Source organism: Pimephales promelas, chromosome 14 (genome assembly GCF_988280905.1).
Source record: "Pimephales promelas chromosome 14, fPimPro1.hap1.1, whole genome shotgun sequence".
Classification (NCBI taxonomy): Eukaryota; Metazoa; Chordata; class Actinopteri; order Cypriniformes; family Leuciscidae; genus Pimephales; species Pimephales promelas.
The window spans coordinates 13,850,321-13,862,921 of NC_142782.1; the positions used below are offsets into that span (position 1 = coordinate 13,850,321).

The 12,601-nt window shown below is 37.6% G+C and overlaps 1 protein-coding gene across 3 annotated transcripts in view; it reads right to left on the minus strand.

Moving 5' to 3' along the window:
* Positions 1-12,601, minus strand: part of LOC120479909 (transmembrane protein 132C) — a 468,276-nt gene that overhangs the window by 173,811 nt on the left and 281,864 nt on the right. The gene's annotated exons all lie outside the window — the stretch shown is intronic.

A 12,601-nucleotide genomic window follows, 5' to 3' on the forward strand; every position in this document is an offset into this window, starting at 1 on the left:
CATTGCCATAGAATTGATTCATGGCAGCAGATTAACACAATAACACAGTACTTGTACAAATCGTGCTCCACAGGACATATCGCTCTCTGTCATCAATCCCATTACACTAAATAATAGATTTATATAGAGCTGATTGAGTCCTGCAACTAAGTGCTTTAGTCATTCTATGGCTTACACTTGACTTACTGGAGAACAGTCCACATGTATTGAGCATTTAACCAGACATCTGTTTAAAACTATTATAAGCTTTCATTTTTGTCAGCTCAAGAGCTCTTTTAGTCAAGTAAAGCCTGTAGCAGGTTTTGTACCCGACACTTGAGTTCTGGATAATCTACTCAGATCTATACAGGGCTAATACAAACAGGGCCTGCTGTAAGCACTTCAGATACATTACTTCAATGAGAGATTTTCAAGTCAGAAGATTCAATTTTCACATCAGATAGTAAAATGACTTTCTAATACTTCATATCTCAAACAAATTGTCTACATAAAATCCACAAATCTAGCTTTCAAAAGGAATTTTACGTTGGTCACGGCCGATTAATGACTTGTGGACAGCAGTTTTTCAGTGATGCCTGCTATTTTTTGGAAGCAAGTAAAAACTCGAAGCATCTGTTAATGGGATGAGTAATAAAACTAAAATGGCTTTTATTTAGCCAATATCTTATTTCTCCATAAAATTGGTTACAGACTGGGAAAAATAGCATTTTTTTTTTTACTGTATGTTCATCTCACTGTTTTTTAACCACATTGAAGGGAATTGCCATTTGATTCATTGTAAATAAAATAACTTCTGAATGATCTTTAATCAATATCATTACACTTAAAATACATATTGACATACAGATAAAACAATACATTATTTTCATACAATGGCCACGACCATAACAGCCATGCTGCATCATATTTTCAGCATCAATACTCCAGTCTTCAGTGTCACATGATCCTTCAGAAATTATTCTAATGTGCTGTTTTGCTGCTCAAGAAACATTTCCTATTATATTATCGATGTTGAAAACAGATGTTCAGCTTAAAGGAGTAGTTCCTCTTAAAAAAAAAAAAAAAAAAAAAAAAAAATTTGCTTATAATTTACTCACCCGCATGTCATCCAAGATATCCATGTCATTCTTTCTTCAGTCGAAAATAAATTATGGTTTTTGATGAAACCATTCCAGGATTTTTCTCCATATAATGGACTTCAATGGGAACCAAACGGTTCAAGCCAAGATCCGACAGTTTTAGTACAAACTGCAAACTCTTCAAAGGGCTTTAAACAATGTCAGACGATGGATAAGGGTCTTATCAAGCGATACGATCGTGCATTTAAAAAAAATAAAAAAAAGTTTAAGTTTTATAAGCTCAAATGGTCGCCTTGCTCTGTTCTGTGATGCGACTCAGCGTTCGCGACTCTCCTATTCGAACTCGTTCATCAAAATCTTTTCAAAACAAATCTTTTCCCGAGTCAACTCGTTCATTTCGTTCGTTGAATGAATCAAATGACATGAAAAAATATTCGTTCATTTTGATAAATGAGTTCGAACAGGAGAGTCCCGAACGCGCATGACAGAACAGAGCAAGGCGACCATTTGAGCTTATAAAACTTAAACTTTTTTTTTTTAAAGAGCGATTGTTTCGCTTGATAAGACCCTTATTCATCGTCTGAAATCGATTAAAGCCCTTTGAACAGTTTGCAGTTTGCACTGAAACTGTCTTTTGGACCTTGAACCGTTTGGTTCCCTCTGAAGTGAATTATGTGGAGAAAAATCCTGGAATGTTTTCATCAAAAACTTTAATTTATTTTCGACTGAAGAAAGAATGACATGGACATTTTGGATGACATGAGGGTGAGTAAATTATCAGCAAAAGTTTCTTTTTTTTTTAAGTGAAAAAAACCTTATGGAAATTGTATTTTTTTTTTTTTACAGCATACTTTATGAATGGATAGCATTTAGTTTTTGTGCAGTCCGTTCTGCTAGTGTGTGCCTCCTCTTTTTCCCCAATGAACATTCACAATAGAAACTCGGGATTACCATTTACCACATACAACGACTTTAAGGGTCTCTATAGTGACTAGTAGGACACAATAATCCAGTACTGTGCACACACCCAGAAAAAAAAAAAAAAAAAAAAAAACTTACAAAGGAATAATAGTCTAACTGAAAGAGGTACTGGAGAGAAAGAAGTAGAATTTAGGCCAATTCACCCAGACACACTAGCGTGTCATTGGTAATGAAAAAGCAGAGTGAAAGTGAGCTTGAATAGATTCCATTCTCCCCGCGCTCTGAACCGCTCAAGGCCAGCAGAGGTAGAGAGCAACAGAGGTACAGGCCAGCCATAAGCCGGTAATAGGATGACAAATGGCCGACAAACAGCCAATCAAAAGGCTCAGTCGGGGGTGGGACCACATTAGCATGTGACAGGGAGCCATAATTGACCCAGGGGAGATAACAGATGGAGAGGGACCCAATATAAGAGAGGTCTAGCTTGGCCACATATCCATCATTACTAGCCTCCTCTGATCCTTGTAGACTGGTCCTACAATTCATAATTGGTTTCACCATAGGATGTCAATGTGCGTTTGTTCAAGCACACCGTGCTTCATTAAATTTGTTAGAGCTGGTCTGTGAACAGATGTGGTCAGACGGAGAATAATGAGCTGAGTGATTGCAGAGCAGGTATGAGAATAGGAAATATCAACAAATATATCACTATGTTTTGCTATTATTTATCTTTACTCTCCAGTCTGGAAGGACTAGGGCAAAGGACAACTGCCACTAAATCGGCAGTTGGTGTCTGACCAACATGATGGAAGTTTAAATGGTGGCAGATTGTGGTGTCACAGTACATCAACTCGTAGAATGTATTCCTCGCAGAAGAATAATTCCCCCTGTGGCTGAACCCAAGTTTGCAGCTGATGCCCTTTGAAAACTCTATGACTCTGCAGCTCACATCAACAGACAGAAGAAGACAGTCAACCACCCATAATAAGTTAACTTTTACTTTTTAAAGACCTGAAAATACTAAAACTAAATGTAAAGGACTATTTTATTATTGTTATATTTTTTGGAATGTCATTTTGTCGTGTCATATTTTGTTAACTCTTTCACCGCCTGCATTTTATTTATTTTTTTTGCCAGCCACCGACAGCATTTTTGGTCAGTTTCACAAAAATATCATGGCCCCAAATATATATATATATATATATATTTGTTTTACAAGAATAAAACATACAAGTATTATATATATACTTGTATATACTTGTAGCCAACTGAGAATCCTGTTTGAGCCCTAGAGCAGACCGGAGATCTCTCCATTTGATCAAAGCCTTCCCGATGTTGACTCTTGTCTTATTCCAACTCCAATTTGGCCCTTTTGGTGGCACTAGACAAAAGTTTTCTTTTCTTTGTCTTACGCGGAGTTTGTGTTGGGGTTTGTAATGGACTACAAGCCAGTCTCTTTGAATCCATCTTCTACTTTTGTTGCTCGAGTTGTCTTCGCTGATACAGAGAATGGCGGCGAATACACAAACTTGCCGCATGACATCAGGCCCAGTCTCAAATTCCATCCCGAATCCATATTATTTATTTTACTGTACAGTATTATAGAGGTGATCGCAGTGATCAGAGAAGGCCTCATTAAGCCCATCAGGCAATTGTTTAAGCATGTATGGGTTATAAAAAACGGGTATTTTTAACATGAAATGTTGCGCAATGGACCTTTAAAGGGGCTGTTGATTCCGATTTCACGTTTTTATTTTAAATAGTGTGTAATGTTGCTGTTGGTGCATGAAGTATCTGCAAAGTTACAGCGTTGAAAGTTCAGTGTAAGCAGAGATTTTGTCTTTTAAAAAAATCAGGAAGTTTAATGCCTAAAAAACGACTCGAATGGGACTACAACGTGTTTTATACGTAACTAACCCATACATTTGCATCAACCCTCCCTCCAGAATATGCAAAAAAGGGCAGAGCCATATTTCTGCGGCTCATTGAAAGTGTTAATTTCACCCCGCTGTCAGTCTTCTGTCGAGGCTTCCCACAGGCGCTGTAGAACATACTTTTACGCAACAATGGAAACAATTTATGTTTGATTCTGTTCCTGAAAGTTACAATCGTAATTTAGCTCTCCCATTTTATGAAAGACAGCTTCCAGAAACTCCACCAATTCAATGCTGGATTCAACAAGAAACTGTTATTAAAACATGATGCAGTTACAACTTTAAAACCAGAGGCAGCAGTTATGCTATTTCATGTCTACGAGAAACGCGTACAAACATTTTGGACCTGAATTATATGAACTAATTTTGTAAATTTATTTTTCATATATATACACTTTGGATTGTATATATATATGCTTTGGATTCGTCGAAATATCTAAACTTCTGCGGCTAGACCGTATGCGACCTGCCAACCGGAAGTGATGTATTCTAATAAAAACTATGAGCGCGAGGCTAGAATTACCAATATTTTAACTCTTTAATGTTTTTCTGTAAACGCTCGCTCTGTAAAATGTTGGTTATAATTAACTATAGCAGAAAAAATATTTTATAACTATTAAACCAATATTTATACTACTATATTTTTATTTGAGATGAATTGAGGGTCATTTGTTTTGTGTAGATATATTCATGCATGCATTACATTTATTAAATTCATTAATTTTACCATTGTGAATATCCTAGGGTAACGGTTGCTTCAAGACCAATTTCAAAGTTCCGTGCGACTGACACTAGGGGGCGAAATGCGACAATCGTATGCGAAGGCGGCTTGATTCTGCCTCAAACTGATACTGCAGTATCGACACCATTATTTACATTGAGCGGAGCACATGAAACCTTCGCCTGTAAAGGTGATGGGCTTGAAGTACACTACACAGTTTAGCCAATCACAACACACCGGCCCAAACTAACCAATCTGAGCCCACTGCCTGTTTCCGAGGAAGTGGTTTCATAGAATCAGGATGCAAACCGGTCATTCAAATGACAGAGAAGAAAGCGGCTTAGATGAAATTTATGAAAAATAAGACTTTTTTAAAAAGAAAAACCATGAATACATGTTATATTGCATCCCATAAACACAATCATGCAAAGAAAACAAGCAGTAAACCACCCCTTTAATGTCTTTGTCTATTAGCAGTAGCAAGTCCATACTTGCTCTGCAGCAGCAATAATTAGCAACAGCAGCAGAAGCAGAAGCGCAGAGTTAACTAAATTAACATTGCCATATTAATTTCCATGCTAAAACTAGTTGGAGAGTAGTCATGATTGATAACACCAAGCCTAAATAAATTGAAATCGAAATGTGTCGGAATAGCTTGATGTTTCGTACCTTGCCTAACAAGAACAAGCTGTGTTAAAATTAAATGTGAGAGATAAAACTAAAACCCACAAGACACAACATCTCTGTAAAAATGCACAGACCAATAATGTTTAATCATTAACCAGTGACTTGGGTTGATATTTACAGCTATTTACCAAATCCAAAATCCATATCCACTTCGCGTCGGGATCCTCATCATCCACTCGGTGGTTATTATGAGAGAACCACCGGCTGGATACATTTTCCATTAGTAACTGTGCCACTGTTTCTGTGTGTTTTTATAACACCTTGCCAGGTATGTGGAATAACTGCTTTATAAAAGTAATAAGCCCCATGAAACTGTGGCATGCCTGACAATGCCGCTTAAATAATGAGAAATTGGTAGAATTAGCCAAAGGCTTGCTAAAACAAAACAAAAAAAGCCCACAGTACCACAGCCCCTTAGACTGATTTTAGGGGGTTTTGATAGAATATAGAACTTTGAAGGCCAGCTTGTGTAGTTAAAGATGACTGCATTTATGGCACAAAGACAAACAGTGCACTGTGCACAAGCAGTGAAATATTGTCTCTGCAAGACCGTATAACACTTCAATGCAAATTCATCTGAAGCAGAAAATTGAGTTAAATAAAAACAAGGAATAAAAAGAGGAAACAAAAACTAGGCTATGTGTCTATACACATAGTAAAGTAATAATACAAATTATAAATGTGCAAAGCAGTTATTCAATAACAGTTACAGTACACAACAAAGTACAGTAGTGTGATGAGGCAGGATCGTTAAAGAGGCCACATTGTGCCTTTTACAGAGCTTTGATTTTGTTTTCTACTAGAATAGATTTTCATGCTTGAATGTTCAAAAAACTCATTATTTTTCAGATATTTTACATTGTTGGAGCACCTCACTTCCCAGTCTGTTAGTAACGCTCTGTTTAGTTCATGTTTCAATCATAGACAGCAAAAGAAATGGACACAGTGACCCCATAGATTTCAACAGAGAAAAGTGAAGTCAATTAGAAGCACTCACTTTCTGATGGCTGAGCGTACTGCGCAGACTCAAACTGAGCATGACGAAGTAGATGTGACGTGAGCAACCTGTCTCACAGTTGTACGTCTTAGCTGTGCCAAGAGGAAACTGAATCATTCCCCACAAAATCTCGCAGAGACGGAGAACATGAGTAGCGGTCCGTGAGCTACCAGAAAGATCAACTTTATGACTCTCTATGGACTTCTCCCTTGACTTTATGCCTCCAATACCCCTCGATTGCCCGCAAGCTTCTACTTATGTCTATACGGTAACTTCTCTACTGTGCAATAGAGAGTTGGGTGTAACGACTCAATCGTTAGCCTATTTTTACAAAAACGCTTCTACGGGGCCATAACGGAAGATAGAAAAGTAATGGACCTTTTTATACATTGTCGTGTTTATTTAGAAATAAATGATGGACAAATGGAGTCTTTAAATATCTCAGATGTAAAGTTATTCGCTGTCAAAGTGACGCCAAAATGAATAGGAGTCAATGGAATGCTAACAGCAGGTATTGGTCTACTACACGGCCAAGGAAAGCTTCAGTTTCCGGTTGATGGATTACCTCCTTGGTTTCAATGAAGCCCCTCATTCTGAAAAGCACAATGTGATCTGATTGGTCAGCTGGGCCCCTGTGTAGGGATTGGTCAACAGCTTTGTTTCAGAAATGTCACACCCCTTACCATAACCGCAAGTTTCAACTAGGCCTCGCCCCTTGTTTGTTTATGATGTCATTGTGTTGTCTACATTCTTGGACTAAAACTTAAGACTACAATGGAGTGGTTGTTCGGAAACTTACTGATATAAAAGAGTGGTTCAAAAATTGTTTAGAGACTTTTCCATTGGTCATTAAGTGTGATTAATTTTCAACCAAGCTAGTTTGTTTTTTGTTTTTTTCTTAAAATTTTTTATAAATACTTCACACATGTTTTTTTTTTTTTTTTTTTTTTTAAATATCACTGATGAATAGCCTGAACATTATAAGAAAAAGGCTATTAAATACCAGTTCCATCTAAACTCGTTTTTTTTGTGTGCCGCAAACACAGTACAATGTCTGACAGGACAGGAAAGTTTGTTTTTCTGAAGTGAGAGACTTTTTATTTCATAAGTTACTAAAATAGTGTTACGGCCCGTGTACTTAATTTTCCACGTTCCACTCTGTCTCGCACACAGTTGAGTGACGAGCCATACTCCATTGGCCGCAAGCGCGGAAAGACGCAGTGCGCATACACTAGTGGATTTTTTTTTCAAGATCTCAAGGCTCTCACAAGTACGCTGTTTTATGCACACTGTCTGCGCATTCACACCTGTGCTACTCACGGACGGGGTGTGCGGACGTCCGTGGACCCTCCTGATGACTAAAATTATACAGACAAAGTATATTTTGGTCTTTAGAAGAATGACATTGACTGAAATCATTTCATCTGACTGCAAATTGTTGTTTTCTTTGACTACAAATGACCCAATAAAAACAGTTTTATGACTCTCTTTTGGGTCGCGACTCACGGTTGATTTGACACATGCTGATACAGAGAATAACTCCCTTTGGAGTGGACTTTGCAACTTTGCATACCTTTTTCAAGCTCAAACAGCAACATTACACAACAAAGAAAGCTGAAAAAGTAAAAAAGGCACTATTATAAAACTCCACCACAGTATTAAAGTTTATGTTTTGTGCCATTTTCACCAATTCTGGCTATTCTATTTTTGCACGCTTTGTTCAATTCAGAAGATCTGTGTCCTGTTCAAGTACCTTAGAAAGGTTCAAGAGCCCATCAGAGCTTACACATGCAGAATGAAATGGTCACTCAAAGAGAGTGAATCACTGCTGTTAAAATGTACGACTGGTAAACTGGAAGAACTTGATAGGAGGGCAACTCTGAAAAAAAACAAAGGAAATTAAAATTTGAACTATCTCTTGTGAAGTTAGCAGCACCATTTGAGACGCAAGTCTCACCTCAGAATACATCCCATCTTCCCCCAATTCCTTCTCTCTCATGCTGAGATCACCAAATTCACCTAAAAATCTGTATGGTTCAATGTGAATAATTATCATACATGTTTGGTATCATTTGAAAAGTCCCATTCCCAAAGAAGTAAACCAAAAGGTAATAAAGTTAGGGATAACTTGCACACAAAGGGGGCATGCCTTCAAGGCACATGGCATTCTGCTCCCAAAAGGTGTAAACTCTGAATACAAATTTCCATTATTGGCAAATGATTCATAACCTCTGGTTATCCGACTGCAAGTTTGTGATCGGGAGGCTGCTGCGAGACTCTCTGAGCGATATAGATTCCTAATGAACGAGTAAAATATAAGGGAAAGAGTTAAATAGAAAAATCATGTATTGCTAAACTATTATATGATTGAGGAACAACCAATTGGCCAATTGTGATAAAAATGGAGTCAGATAATAGCTTAAATGGATTTAAATTACTTTGCCACGCGGAAAGATAGTAACACCCATTCAGAGACCTTCACCCATTCTATCTGATGCCGCCATTGGGCCGATCTAGACGGGCTTACAAAAGCATGTGGGTGAAACATCTGATCACTGTGAGAGGTTTGTGTTTCTCAGTGTGAGCTAAACTAATTGGAAAGTAATGGCACCTCCCCTCAGCTTTCTTTCACACAATTATTAATGTTTCAACTATTTCTGCGTCTCTCTCTCTCTCTCTCTCTCTCTCTCTCACTGGTGGATTCCTCCATACATAATCATGAGATAAGTGAGACGGGAAGTTGCTCCCCAGGTAGCATTGAGAGAAAATAAAAACACCAGCATAAAATTCAATAAGTCTTGTGTCTGAGTGCTCCTGGGAGTCCCTCTCTGGCAGCCCCCTGCCTGACTATCACTAAACTCAAACACACACTGCTCTTGTCTGTCATCAATTTAGTTGCAAAACCCACACATATATAGTCCGTGCAGATTGTAAAAGGCCACGCCAACTGAAACAAACACCTTAAGTGGTCTTAAATCCATTTGTTTGTTTTAGGGAGACAGCAGAGTGACGTGACAGACATATGCCTACCTAAATCCAATCATTGGTTAACTTTTAGCTAATGAAACTATAAAAATACTCCTGCTGGGGATTTTAGTGTTTTATTTTGTCATTTTATGTCACTACTTAAAGGGGTCATATACAATGGTGCACTTTTACAAGTTGATTGATCATATAATGATAAAAAACAATCTTTAATCTCCTTATATGTTTTAATATTGTCTCAAATTGAGCTGTTCGTGTTTGTGAAGTCAATGAAACGATTGTTGATTGACAGCAGCGTTTCAACGCATCCCCGCCCTGAGTGAGCTGTCATCATTGTCCGCTATTGTTGATTCCATCTCTAGTTCCATCTACTCTTACCACCTGGGGGAGTACTCTGGGTTCGGGCAGAAATTCCGAGCTCGGAGCCCTCCACCCGGACAGCATGCCAAGTATGCATAACCTTTACCAAAATAATTGTGTAGATGTGAACTTGTGAAACATTATAAAGCAATGCATGTATCTGAACAGATTTACATCTTATATCAGTTTGGATATATAATACTGAAATTCTTTATCAGCAGAATGTTTCATTACCCTTGTGCAAAGAACTACACTTTAGCATACCTTTAAAAAGAGTACTTATTATGGAAATATTATACTTTATATTAACGCACTACATCAAGTGCAAACTGAATGTAATTGTATTTACTATATATTAGTAGTTGATAATAAATTAGTAGTTGATAATGTGTTTTTTTTCTTCTTTCTTCTAACTATAATAAAGTAGTATTTAAACGGTAGGATAAGGCTGGGTAGGGAGGGAAGAGGGATTGTTTTTTTTGTGTGTGTGTGTGTGTGTGTGTGTGTTTGTTTTGTTTTGTTATTGCTGTATGTTCCGAAACAAAAAGAGCACATTATGTCCTAACTGTACACATTTCCTTGTGATTATGCATTATACTCCTGTGTATGATGTAGATAATATAACGTTGTGAATATGTGCTTTAATAAAAAATATTTGAAACATAAATTAGTAGTTGATTCCTGGTGGAATCAACTACCTACTGCTGATTCCTGGTGGTTTAGAGGAGAATTACCCCGAGTTCGCCCCCTGTCATTTCACAGAATAGCACAACAGCGAGCGCGTCAAGTATAGACCATTTCACAAGATGTAAACAACACTGGTCCAGAAGCACTTCCTGTTTCAGTTTTTTAACACTACATATAAGCTGGGATAAAATACAACCAACAGGACATTTAAAACTGAATCAAAAAGTTAAACAAACATCTTTGAGATGTTTTCTTTACATGTGAAATAAAGAAAACAGTTACAAACTGAAACAGGACCAGTGTTGTTTACATCTTGTGAAATGGTCTATAAACGCCTCGTCCGTTTGGAGAGGTGCGCGTGCAGACAGTGGAGCCTCGCACTCGTGCGGACGCATCGAGTATACACAAGCCAACATCACTAGCCAATTTGACGAGTTACTTACTTGAACAAACATAGCCTAGTTATATGACGTCTTGGGATGAGACTGCGCTGGTACGTTTTAGACAATGGTTATTGTGTCTGTTTTTTTATCAACGAAATTTTTTACAAACGATGCCACAGTAGAACCAATTAAAGTCTCTAAAAAAACATACACATTTGGTTCTCGTATGAACTAGCGTTTTTGAACAAATCGCTTTAGTGAATTAGTGAATGATTCCATGGCTCACTTGTTCCTGAATCAATCGGCTCGAGTTGTTTTTAGTGAACAACAAATCGTTTGATTTTTTTCATCATTCTTTTATTGACTCACTCTTAAAGACCCCTGAAATCAAAATGTAAGTTTTTTAGCTTTTAGTATGAATATGTTAGCCTTAAGGTTATGAATAGGCAGGTGTGTTCCAAAACAATGACAAATTACCATTTTTAGGAGATATAAGTATTCAGAACTTAGTCTCTCAATTCCGCTAACATGGATCATAGATCATCTTCTGTCCAATCAATTGCTCTGTAGAATCTAAAAAGCGTTCTACTCACAATACCAACAGGTCAAAGCAATCGTTGACATGTCACAGAGCAATATCGGATATGTGTGTTCGAGTTTGAGTGTATTCCGCTTCCCAACTGTACTACGTTGGTTAAGAATGAAATGGCCTGAAGTTATTAGTGGTGCTTGCTGAAAGCAAGGCAACACTATTACTATTGTGTTTTTTGAGTCGGCCCAAAAGTTTGACGCGCTACTCCTCCCGCAGTTTTTGTCACACACCCATGAATGAGGTCTCAAAACGTGCGGAATATTCGGGAATGGTGTGCTATGACTTTTCTAAGCGATCGGGGGTACGATGTTCGCCCGAAGGGCGAACAAATTTCCAAAAAATCCCATAGACTTAACATTGCGACAAACTTTGACGACTCATAGGTCCGAGCAAGGATTTCACAGAAGCCTGCGATTTACCACATTTGAAGAGGCTGACAGGCTCTGTAAGAACATACCTCACAATGGGGTAAAAGTTGCACCCCTGGGGGGCAGGAGCTGCCCAAATTTTCCCCCATTGACTCCCATGTTATTAGTGTGAATGCTTCAAGCATTCACACTCTTGAAATCCAAATCTTTCTTATTATTATTATTCCGTATTCTTCCGTACGTTTTTCGGTCGCTTTCTTCTCCTCTCTACTTTGTGCTACAAAAACCATTCAAGTATCAAAATGTGCAGCTTTTCAAGGACATGTGTGCTATTACTTTTCTTTTTTATAACCTTTATAATTTTTAAATTATTAAACTTTTTGTGCATATTTTTTAACATGGAAGTCAATGGAGAATTCTTCAAATTCTGTTTTATGCTCCGTCTGCTTTCAAAGCCTACAACTTCTGCATACTTTCAGCTATTTCTGTCATTTAAACTTTAAAATGTTGAGAAATTTGTAAGCTATTAAAGTTGTATTCAACTTTTTGATATCTATTATACTTTTTTCACAATCTCTACTTTAGTCTCATGATGTTTTTCAACCCGTTTCTGAAATTATAATGGGAGTGAATGAGAGAGACTGTTCAGAGCTAGAGCACGTGCTAGAGTGAGCCAGCTTGAAACCTAATGCTAAAAAATAATTTTTAAATCGCTGACCTGGCCACAATTTTCACTCTTTGGGCATAAAATTATACTTGAAACGTAGGTATTTTTGTTGTGGTTCCTCTCATGTGTTTAGTAAATCCCTGGGACTTATAGTTTTTTCACTGTGTCCTTCCAAAGGACAAGAGTGACAGACATTCCTCCATTGGCAGCAATTATAAAT